The sequence below is a fragment of the Helianthus annuus genome, chromosome 7 (genome assembly GCF_002127325.2).
Source record: "Helianthus annuus cultivar XRQ/B chromosome 7, HanXRQr2.0-SUNRISE, whole genome shotgun sequence".
Lineage (NCBI taxonomy): Eukaryota > Viridiplantae > Streptophyta > Magnoliopsida > Asterales > Asteraceae > Helianthus > Helianthus annuus.
In genome coordinates this window covers 104,803,596-104,815,592 of record NC_035439.2, presented here as the reverse complement: position 1 = coordinate 104,815,592, position 11,997 = coordinate 104,803,596, and the positions used below count along the sequence as shown (strand labels likewise).

The 11,997-nt window shown below is 32.4% G+C and overlaps 1 pseudogene; it reads right to left on the bottom strand.

Annotated features, from left to right (window-relative positions):
* Window positions 1-5,598: 5,598 nt before the first annotated feature.
* LOC110869048 overlaps window positions 5,599-11,997 on the bottom strand; it is a 39,183-nt pseudogene continuing 32,784 nt past the window's right edge.

Sequence of the window (11,997 nt, the reverse complement as noted above, 5' to 3'; positions counted from 1 at the left end):
AACTTTGGCCTGCTCGGCGATTACTCAAATTTATATCAATTTTGGCATAAATGATGTTAATTTTGACGTGAATTACGCTTAATTTGACACACACACACACATATATATATATAACACCCAATAATTAATTTCTTTGTTATTAATATGTGTGAGTACTCTCCGAATACTTTCAACTCTCCACTTGGCTAAGTTGGAAGCGTTATGAATTATGTCCCTTTCCATCAATAGCAATTTGATTTATTTGGATTTTTTTAATAAAGTATTATAGACCTACATTTTAGTTGGTGTTGAAGACTGGTTATCTTAATTAAATCTGATGAATAGTTACTTTTATAAAATTATTGTATTTTTATTTACTTATTATCCATTATGTCCCTTTCCATCAAAAGCAGTTTGATTTATTTGGATTTTCTTAATAAAATATTATTTAGATGGACCTAAACTTTTACTTGGTGTTTGAGAATGATAATGTAAATTATTAATTTCATGGCGTTAACAGTTTTGTGCTTACAGGTTAAATAATTTCAGGTTGATGGTTAACATGTTAAATGTGTGTAATTAAACACTACACGTATGCTTTTTTCTATTAATGGCATATTAATCATAAAAAGTCATTTAAAAAATGATGAAAATTAACAGAGAATAGAGAACAACTATGTATGCATTTTTTCATCTTTTCTAATAAAATAACACTATTTTTTTAAAAAACTTAATTCGATGACTTAACGTGTTCTGGCCTTGCTAAATCTTTAAACTAAATTCATATACATCCAAAAATAAAACAAAAATTTGACAACACTAATAAAAATAAGATTTAAGTGAGTGTTCATAGCTACTTTTAACTAGTAAGGGTAAGTAGGGTGTCAAATCTACAGTAAGTTAGTAAAAAGTGTTATGAGTTAACAAGTTATTAAGCTACACATTAAAAGTAAAATTGAGATTTTTTTGGTTTGGTTGTTTGTAAAACTTAATAGAAACTTAGGAGTATCCAGATGCACTTGAATCTATTGAGGATGCCAAATTCTTATATATTGGAAAAATGATCAATGGGGCCAAATTCTTACAAGTTGGGATCGTTGAAGAGAATTTTAAAGTTGAGATTATTATCGGCCAACAGATGAAACTAGAATTATTATAATCCAATAACCTAATAAAATATCCTAAGTTGCAGCCCGTGGGCGTAGATTCCCGATCAAAAACTAAAGTTCTAGTTCCAATATTAAAGTTTAAATAAATAAGGGTAAATTACACTTTTCGTCCTTTATGTTTGTAGCGGGTTTCGGTGGATAACCTTTAACTTCAATAATTACAACTACAATCCATTATTTGGAAAACTCACTACACCTTTCGCCCTTTAACATTAACTAGATTAAAATTTTAAGTTAACTTCTATCGTATAAGGGTAATTTAGTCTTTTGAAAAAATTTAATAAAAAAACTAATATATATACATGTATGTATCAGGATTTAGGGAAAACGTTGAAAAGTGTGAGAACAGTGAGAATGCTTATGGATCGTCCGATCAAACAATCTATGGATTAGATTGGCGCGGTAGCATTTTCGTAAATAACACCAATTTTACTAAGTGGACGCGCTTAATTAAGAGTAAAAAGGTCTTTTACTACTCAAATTCAAAACGCCAACTAAAATGAGAACACGACATTCAAAACAAATAAACGTCATGTTCAAAACGACAAAACAAATTCAAGAAGAAGAGGCTGATGACAGACAGTAAAGATTTGGATGAGAAATTAGATTAGCATTTTTAATTTGTTTTTTCATTCTCTATTGTTTGTTATCTAATTCTCTGTTGTTTGTTATCTAATTCTCTACTAATAAAATACATATCTTTTAAAAAATTGATTATAAAACGCCAAAAACTACAAACACCAAAATGCCTAATAGTATGAAAACTGTGAGAACGGATGCTAGCAAAGCACGTTGTTACTATATAAAACGCCAAAAAATGCCAAATAATGTATTATTAAAAACAACAATAATTGACTAAACTCCATTAAAAAATTGTATAAAACAACGTGCCATCTTTATCTAAACGCGATAAAAAACAAAACGCCAAACCCTAAAAAAGATGGGAGGTGTTACAGCCTTAACATATGAAACTGAACAAAACAGTAACTACAAACAGTAAAATGAAGAGACAGAAACATTATTGCTAACATTTATTATATTTAAAGCCACTACATGGGAAATTGAATTTATTTATCTTTTCAAAACGCCATAATTGTCTGTCACATTATAGGCCTGTGTCCTACATGGCACAATAATTGATACAAAAAATACACATCAAAAAATTATTGATGTTTTTTACTGCCAAAAACAAATATCTACCTGGCGCAAAAAAAAGCTCATTATATAAGTACAACAGCTTAACTGTTGGTATATATGTATGTCGACTTCGTCTTGTATCGAGTCTTGTAATAGGTTAGATAGATCAGGGCACATTATTCGAGAAAAATGAGAAATATGTAAGTTGTAGCCATTTCGCACGAAATGGAACATGTCCATTTCGTACGAATTGACACTGGCCAACTCGTGTGAAGCCATTCCATGCGAATTGGGCTTCCTATATATAGTGGTCTTGATCGTTTCATTTGTAACGTTTTGATTTCTGGTAGCGAAGCTCTGTCGAAGTGTCTCTAGCATTGTAAAACGATCTGATATCATTCAAGAGACAATTAAAGTGAATCTAAGTGCAATCAGCTGAAATAACTCCGATACGTCTGTTTCCGCCTTTCGTATTGGACGAGATCTCTTCTGAACGACTCGTTTGGGTCATACAAACGATCCTACATTAACAAAAGCTTCACACTCCACACATTCACTAAAAACGCCACACTTTGTCTAAAACGTCATACAATTTAAAAAAATGGCGCAGGTTATTGCATGGAGGTTTGAGAGGTCAGAGGGACGTTTCGTCATAAAGTTCTCTGTCAGGAGAAGGATGAAAGTCAAAACAATCAAGGCCATACTTAGTATGGATGAATCAGTTCAGAGGGATATTCTAGCCCTTGGGGTCCCAGTGGCCTACGATTGTGAGAGGAATCGAACGGTAATAAGAAGATTAAAAAAAAATTCCGAAAAATGATGATGATGATGTTGAAGATACTGATCTACCAAAAGTTACTAGTTGGATTCTGGATGAACAAGCAAGAACAGTGAGGGTGAGCTTTAAACACGGGGGGGGGGGATTATTCTTTGACAATGGACGAAGTGCTGAAGACAGATAGACTACATCTTATTGAACAACTCTGTGATTTAGCACCCTCGAACAATGCTAGATCCAACATTATGAACGTTATAAATAATAAACCGTCTTTAGTGTTCTACATGAACTCTCGCTTCACTTTGTCTTTGACCATAATTCACATATTATGAACACACATAAATATAGACTGTCTCAATGTTCTACATGAACTCTGGCTTCGCTTTGGCTTTGACCAAAATTCACATATTATGAACACACATAAATATAGACTGTCTCAATGTTCTACATGAACTCTGGCTTCGCTTTGGCTTTGACCAAAATTCATGTATCATGATGAACATACATACACAATAAGGTAAAGCACATAAATATAATATAACACCTTTGGGCCAGAAATGAAATATTTATGTAAATTATGCTAATACAGATAATTGCATAAAGCTTCAATGTTTAATCAAATGATATCCCATTGGTTCAATCGTCGATCATTGAAGTTCGCCATTTAACTTGCATACTTAAGTTGGGCCATTCACAAGTTAGTCCCATATTAGAGTAAAAATAAGTAAATAAATAACTAAGGCTTGCAAACCGATTTTGACATCTTTGCAAAACGATTTCATAATTTGCAAGATAATTTTGCCAAAATAATTAACTAATTACCCGATATCAATACTTTTCATCTATCCAAATTAAATCACCATTAATAGGTTTGTTGGTGTGTGATTGAAATAAGTCATGAGCACTTAGAATAAATTGATTTAATCGATTATCAATAGATTTATAAAAAAATACTGCTAATTTAGTTATTTGCAAATTATGCCTTTTTAAGATTCATGAAAACCGATTTGCATATAAACGATATGCAAAAAAAATTAAATCGATTGTAAAATAAAATATCTTAATAAAAAATTGATTCACTTCATTTGGCACATGTAAACGTGCCGGCATCAGAAGTAAATCGTTAACACATATCATCATAATTTCCATTATCCATCATACACAACATCATGTCTCTTTTATTCATAAAGTTCATATGGAATAAAATATACCTATTTAATAGATTTAGAGTAAATATCCAATATAAAACTTAAAGACTTTCGGGAGTCATTGTGCAAGTTTCAATGTATATGAAAAGTCTACATGATTCAATAGACTAATGAATTAGTTTGTGGGTTTCTTTCTTAAAAATCAATATTCCACAAATGTTTTCATATGATAATATATTTATTGAAAAGAAACTTTCTGCAAACGATGGATTATGAAGGAAACAAATAGATTTTCAGGATTGAATTGATATAATCAACATCGCTCTGATACCACATGTTGATTATATCTTTAAACATAGGTTAAAAACATAGAACCCTAATCATGTTTATTGAAGCCTTACATAATTATGAACATGAAATTATAGGCACTTACTTGTGGGAATGATTATCTTCGCAGACAATGATGATGAAGCCATGATTCCCGTTATGATGTCTTAGTCTTGATAGGATGATGAGAGAAAGTGTAGTTCTGGTGTTCTTAAAAGAGTTCTTTATATAACTATTTATAAACCATGACTACTATCACTAATGATCTATAATTATGATCATAAATCATGGTTGGTTATAAACTTTTGGTATTCTCTCTATTAATGGCATCTAAAGGGAAATCGTAAAGTCCCTTTAACTTATAACAATTACTTCCATCAAGTAAATGTTAGGAACTTGTAATTGTGTCATATTGGCAACGTTACTCAAATGATCCGTTAGGCCACATGAATGGGTTATTTCTAACATTTCAGTGATAGTTTGGAGCGATTAAAGTCAGTTTCTTATGGATCTGTGTTGGGTTTCGAATAAATGGTAAGGTTTCTGATTAAAGCTTATGCTTTTTACATCTGGTTGTGCATGGGAACTTCATGGACGTCCATTTTTGAGAATCCCGAAACATATAGTTGGAATCTTGATTTAGTTACAAGTTAGCAACATCACAGCCACCATAGCTGTTCGGTTTAGGATTTTATGTGCAAGAATAGGTAACATTTCTCTCACCCCTTTGAACCAATGAAAAGTTTGTTGTAAGAAAAACTTGGTAAACGAAAATTTTAAAAGAAAAGTTTATTGACAGGGAAGTGTTTAGTGCAGCAAAAGTTACTTTGTGCTCGGTTATGGTAAGGAAAAGTTGATCTAGTTATTTGAACTTTGATTAGGTTGACTTAGGGACTCTTGGGTCACGATCAATTAGATAACTAAGTGTAGAGCAATTGTATAGGTAATTTTCTATGCCATTTTGAGATATTTTTGGGCTCTTACTTTGGCGTATACAAATTACAATTTCAATACACAATTGAGTATCATCTTCCAATATAATTTGTAAATACGACGGAACTCTGATTTATTTGAACACCAAGAAAGATACAATACTCTCGGGACTCGACTACACATGATCTAGAGACAATGTGTTTATTTAATAGTATGAAAATACTACTAGAACGATTAAGTACCAAAACATTTTCAAACACTTCATAGAAAAGTTTTTAAAATTATATCTGAATGAACCCAGCCATTGGCATCACTCTATATAAGCTTCGATAATAGACACGGTGGTTGGAATCTTGATGACATTGTAACGACGAAACCCGGCTTCTTCCAAAATCCTCTTCCACTCAACTTCAGTCCTTTCTTTCCCACCATCAAAGTATGTTAGCATTATCATATCCATACCAATACGTGCCTCGTCAAAGACATCAACTCCTGTTCCAGCTGGACTCAAGACCATATCCGCTATAATAACTTTACCGGTTCTTTCGGTCATGGATTCTCGACAATTTTTAAGAACTTGTACACACACTTATCATCACCCCAGTTATGCAGTATTGTCTGAGATACATGAAATTCCGATATCAAGAGCAATTTATCTATTTGTGAATACTTCCTTTCTTACAACAATTTCAAGGTTTATATATACTTGCTCACTATTATTTAATTTGATGTAGTAATATTTTTCATGTTATAAACTGATTTGGGTTAGAATGGTGTTTTTCATAAACATATTAGTATCTTGCTCACTATGAGTAGTGCGTACCTTGATAAAAAATGAATCTCCTTGAGGAATGGCTGTAAACATGTCACCTCCAACATGCGTAACTCCTTCATACGCTATTGCAGATGAAACAACATCAGGCATGTCAAAATTAATACCTTTAAGATGTGGATATTTGGTTACGATCTCATTTAGTGTCACCCCAACGCCACCACCAACATCAACCAAAGTTCCTTTTAGACTAGTAAAATCGTAATTTGACATGATGACATCAATATTGAGCATAGTTGAACATGCCATAGCATCATTGAAGCACTTATGGGCCTGTGGGTTGCTAGCAAACATGTCCCATATCGAGACTCCATATGTTTTGAATGCTGCTATGCCCCCCTCTTCAATGGATTGACTTAGCTTATAAAAAGGTGAAAAAATAAGTGGATCTGTGATCATCATTGCAAGTGATGAGAGGGTATTCCTCGCATCTTTTAAGAGAAACTTTGAACACTCGTTGAGGGAATAGAGCGGTTTTTCTTCGCTCTCTTGTTGATCGAAGATTTGTTGGTGGACCAAGAACCTCATGAGGCGTGAGAGGCTGTCGACATCTAGCGATGAAGAGCCGATCCCATGTGCGATTTGGGACAAGGTAATTGGTCCTTGGTGGCGGTTAATTATGCCAGCAATGTCGAGTTCCAAGGCACATCTTAAAGCTGCAGCACTTATACCCAATGTTGTAGAAGGCGCTAGGCGCTAGTCGGGCGGTGAGGTACAGCCTAGGGATTAATCGGGATTAATCAGGATTAATCGGGATTAATCGGAATGGGATTTTTGTATGTATTTTTTCAAAATTATATATATATACCCAATAATATAAAAATAATACTTCAAAATTCACATAAATACTTCAAGTTTCAGATAGTATGGTTCGATTTTGACCGATTTTGACCAATTTTGACCGCCTAGGACCGTCTAGGACCGCCTAGGACCGCCTAGGACCGATTTTGACCGATTTTGACCGACTAATATTGTCCGATTAATCCGATTTTTGACCGCCTAGGACCGATTTTGACCGCCTAGGACCGATTTTTGACCATGACCGATTAATTGACCGCCTAGCTCAAAATTAGGCAGTAAGTGACCGCCTAGCGCCTAGGCGCCGATTAATCGGCCGCCTAGGCCGATTTCTGCAACAATGCTTATACCACCGTATAGATGGTGAAAGAACCTTGCTTGGCCTTGGATTGTTGCAGCATCTTGAGTTATTGAAGTCATTTCTAGGCGAATATATATTGTGGGAAGCAAGCAACAATGTTAATGTTGATGAAATGAGCATTCATGTGTAAAAAACATGTAGTATGCTCGGTTTATATAGACACATCCTCGTCCATCCCACACCACACATTTGTCTCATTTCCAAATATCTTGGCACTTTTGTAAACATCTCGGGTTATTTTTGTAAATATAAAATAAATAAATTTTCAGCAACTGTATTTTACCTACAATAATGCACTCTATTTTATAGGGAGATAATTAAATAGAAAGTTTATTTTCGCTATAAAAGAATAGGTAGCAATAAAATTATAACATGTGGTAAAATTTAAAATAAAGAGGAAGGATACTTTAGTTAATTTTATCTAATCTTCTCTTTTCTTCTCTCCGTAACTTCAAAACCCACCATTTTCAAAACCCACCATCTTCAACCTTTTCTTCACTTTCTATCTCAATAATCACTGCATTATAGTGCGATTTTCGTCAACAATCAATGATTCAAACACCCAATAAACGTGTTTTCAACTTTTTTGAAGAAACCCAGTTAAATTTAATACAATATCTCACTTTTTTCCCGTGATTTTGAAGCGAATCACTTGATTCGTTTCATTCGATCGCCGATAAGTGTTTCTAACATTCAAATTTCGTCGATCGTTGAAAAAATCTGAAGAAATCGGCTTCGATCTATGTAAGAAAATTTTGAATTGCATTTTTACGATCTAAGTTTTTGAATTGAGTCATTGCGTTTTACAAAGTAATGAAAAAACAGTTTTCTTTTTTGTATTTTCAGTCCATTGTGTTTTAGAAATAACATGTTTTATTGTGTTTTATTCATTACGTTTTAGGTAAAACACATTTTATGTATTTTTGTCCATTGCGTTTTAGAAAAAAACACTTTCTTTTGTGTTTTTATTTATTGCGTTTTAGGAAAACACATTTTTATGTGTTTTTTTTTTATCCAATGAGTTTTAGAAAAACACATTTTGAAGTGTTTTTAGTTCATTGCGGTTTTTGGTAAAACACATTTTTATTTGTTTTTAGTCCATTGCGTTTTAAAAAAAAAACACTTTCTTTTGTGTTTTTAGGCTATTACGTTTTAGAAAAAAGACATTTTTATGTGTTTTTTGGTCTATTGCGTTTTAGAAAAAAAAAACACATTTTGAAGTGTTTTTAATCCATTGTGTTTTAGGTAAAACACATTCTTATGTGTTTTTAGTCCATTACGTTTTAGAAAGAACACTTTCTTTTGTGTATTTAGGCCATTGCGTTTTAGAAAAAAAAACATTTTTATGTGTTTTTGGTCTATTGCGTTTTAGAAAAACACATTTTGAAGTGTTTTTATTCCATTGCGTTTTAGGTGTTTTATGTGTTTTTAGTACATTGCGTTTTAGAAATAACACTTTATTTTTTTTTTTGTTTTTAGGTCAATGCGTTTAGAAAAAAAGACATTTCTTTGTTTTTCCGGCCATTGCGTTTTAGGAATAAGATATCTCTTTTTGATTTTTGTCCGTTGCGTTTTAGAAAAAAAAAGTCATTTTAACGCTTTTTGTCTATTGCGTTTTATGCAACTGGGTTTTCGAATTTTTTTCCGAAAATATAGCAATAGTATACTCATTTTAAAGATAAAGAAAATCTCGTTTTTTTGTGCAATTTTTATAAAAAAATAATTTCGTATGAAAGAGTTATTAACGTTTCAAAAATGTGGGGGGGGGGGGGGGAATTGAAGGAAATAAAAACTATTGTCTTAGATTGACTAGAATGCCACTAGACAAACCCACGCGTTTTTTTTTCCCTTCAATTTCACTCATTCACTCATTTAATCTTAGCTCTTCATTAAATAAATAGATGTTGAAGATTACTTTCTAGTATTTCTACCCAAATAAACCTTCTATTACATCCTAACCCTTATTTTATATTAAAAAGTGGCAACTGTGGACACTTTGAAAGGTATGCTGTGTATCAAATTGTTTTCATGTTTTAATAAAGTTGACAAATACTATCAGTAAAAAATCAAACTAAATAAAACAAATGGATTAAGGGATATATTATTTAAAAAAATAAGATGAAATTAAAAAACATATATGTTGTATTTTTTAAAAACTCATAAAAATGCGAAATATAGTTGATCATGTGAAAAAACGGGATATTTGAGATGTAATCCAACCCTTGATAGAGAGGTATATACCTTTATAATGAACATATCGAAATTCTTTTATCTTTAAAAGAAATTGTTATCGAATACAAAATTAGGTTCATAATGTAAATAAAACAATCCACGTACTATGGATATCATTAAAATGAAAACATATATAAATGAAGAAATTAAGTTTTTCTTGTACAAAATAACAATAATAAAACCTATTAATCTTATACTTCTGTCTTTTGGAGATTCGTAACCAATAACCTTGCATACCAATAACACTAAACCTCGTATAAATAATGTTTATGAAAACAAACATATTATTATCAAATTTCGTAAAAAATTAAATAATACTAATCTATAATATGACATTTAACTGAAATAAAAGTCTGGATCCAGATCAAGACCGGCTCCAAAATCCTCCCATTTTTCTTCTCATCATCAGCAACGGACATGTAACGATCACACTTGCATTTTGTGAACCAAGAAAAAACTTCAAAACCATAAACAAAAGACTGAAAGAGAACACTTAGGGGCTGTTTGGTAGCCTCTTAATGACCATTCAGATGCTACCTCTTAATGGTTTAAAACCTCTGAATAAATAAGAGGTAATCTCAAGTCTGAATGGTTAAGAGGTAACCTCTGAATGGTAAATCATCACATGTCACATTCTTGTACCTTCTCATTGGTAAAATTATTAATGGTTCCACTAAGAGGTAGCCTCTTAATGACCATTAAGAGGCTACCAAACAACCCCTTAGAATGAAAATTAATGACAAACGCTAAAAATAGAAACATCAATTAACAAAGCGATAATTTTTGAGCTTAAACAAACCTTGAAACAGAAATCACGAATATATTTAGGAGTCTCCTTCTCCCAGTTTGAAAATGGGCTACCCCACGCTCAGGGGCGGACCCACATATGGTGGGTCGGGGTCCCCGGACCCCAATGTTTTCTAAAAATTTAGTAGAATCGGTATGTTAATTTTCTTAAGGACCCCATAAAAATAATTAGTTGGACCCTATAATAAAAAAAGCAAGACTAATATAGTGGCAAATCCCTTGTTTTCCAACTAAAAGGTTCCAGGTTCAATCTTTAATTCTTCCGATTTTTAATTTTTCTAAGCAACCCCTCATGACATTGAAGGTTTCGTATTTTTGAATAATCCTAGGAGATTTAATTCTGCTATTATTGTTTTTACTTATTGGGAACCCATATTATTTGTTGGAAAAGTTTACACACCTTTATTGTAAAAAAAAAATCTTTTTCTACTTTACACCTTTGTTGGAAAAGTAAGGCAACACTACACACATCAAGGTGGTAATTCTAGTTTGAAGATGATGTATCTTTTTCTGTAAAAAAAAAGTTTGAAATTTTTGAAAAGAAAGATAGACGAAAAAAAGACTAACATTATCAAGCGTCAATTTTAGATATGCAAGTACAAAAGTTTGGCCAAACATTTTAGTGAGGTAACCATCGAATTACTTAAGTATAGTAGTTTGAGCCTAGATGATAATTTTAGGGCATCTAATGTTCAAAAGGTCTTAAGGTTGACAGAGTTGTATCCGTTTGATTTTCGTAGTGAACAACTTTAAATATTTGTAATGTTTTTTTCTGTTTCCAATGACATCGTGTATTTTTATTGTATGTATTCTAATGAGTAATGATCATATAGTTATTTGATACCGTATTTTATTAATGAGTAATAATGATCACATAGTTTTCTTTGATATCGTAGTTTATTATGTTTCTCATCCCGCCCCGCCCAAACTAAACGGCGACCAACCCGAAATTGGTTGTGAAAATTCTTAACACAAAAAAGCGGACCCCACTGGGAAAAAATCCTGGGTCCGCCACTGCCCAGGCTCCTTAAAAATGGTTTTTAAATAACAATATCAACAAAATATAATATACCTCTTTGGTTGGTACACTGTTCACATCATCTTAATCTTACATGGTGTTGGAGATAATTGCATTCTCACTATGTCTACTTGATCAACTTCAAGATGTTGAGCTAATAGTGTCTCGAAGCTCTTGATTAGCATTTTATTTCCTTCTTCAATGTGGTTCTTATGCCCTATCACATAGTAAATAGGAAAGCAACATCAATAAGAACAACATTAAAAACAACATATAACCTGAAACCCTTAACATGGCCTTAATATTGGACCATTCGTGTAATTTACTAACAAAGTAATTTAAATTATAATCATACTTAACACACTAACTAAGTATTTAAATAATTTAAAGGGGAAAGTAGGTAATACCATATCTCAGCACCAACACCATGTTAGGGAAACCCCTCCCCAACGGTGACCAGGCACTTAATTTTTCTAAA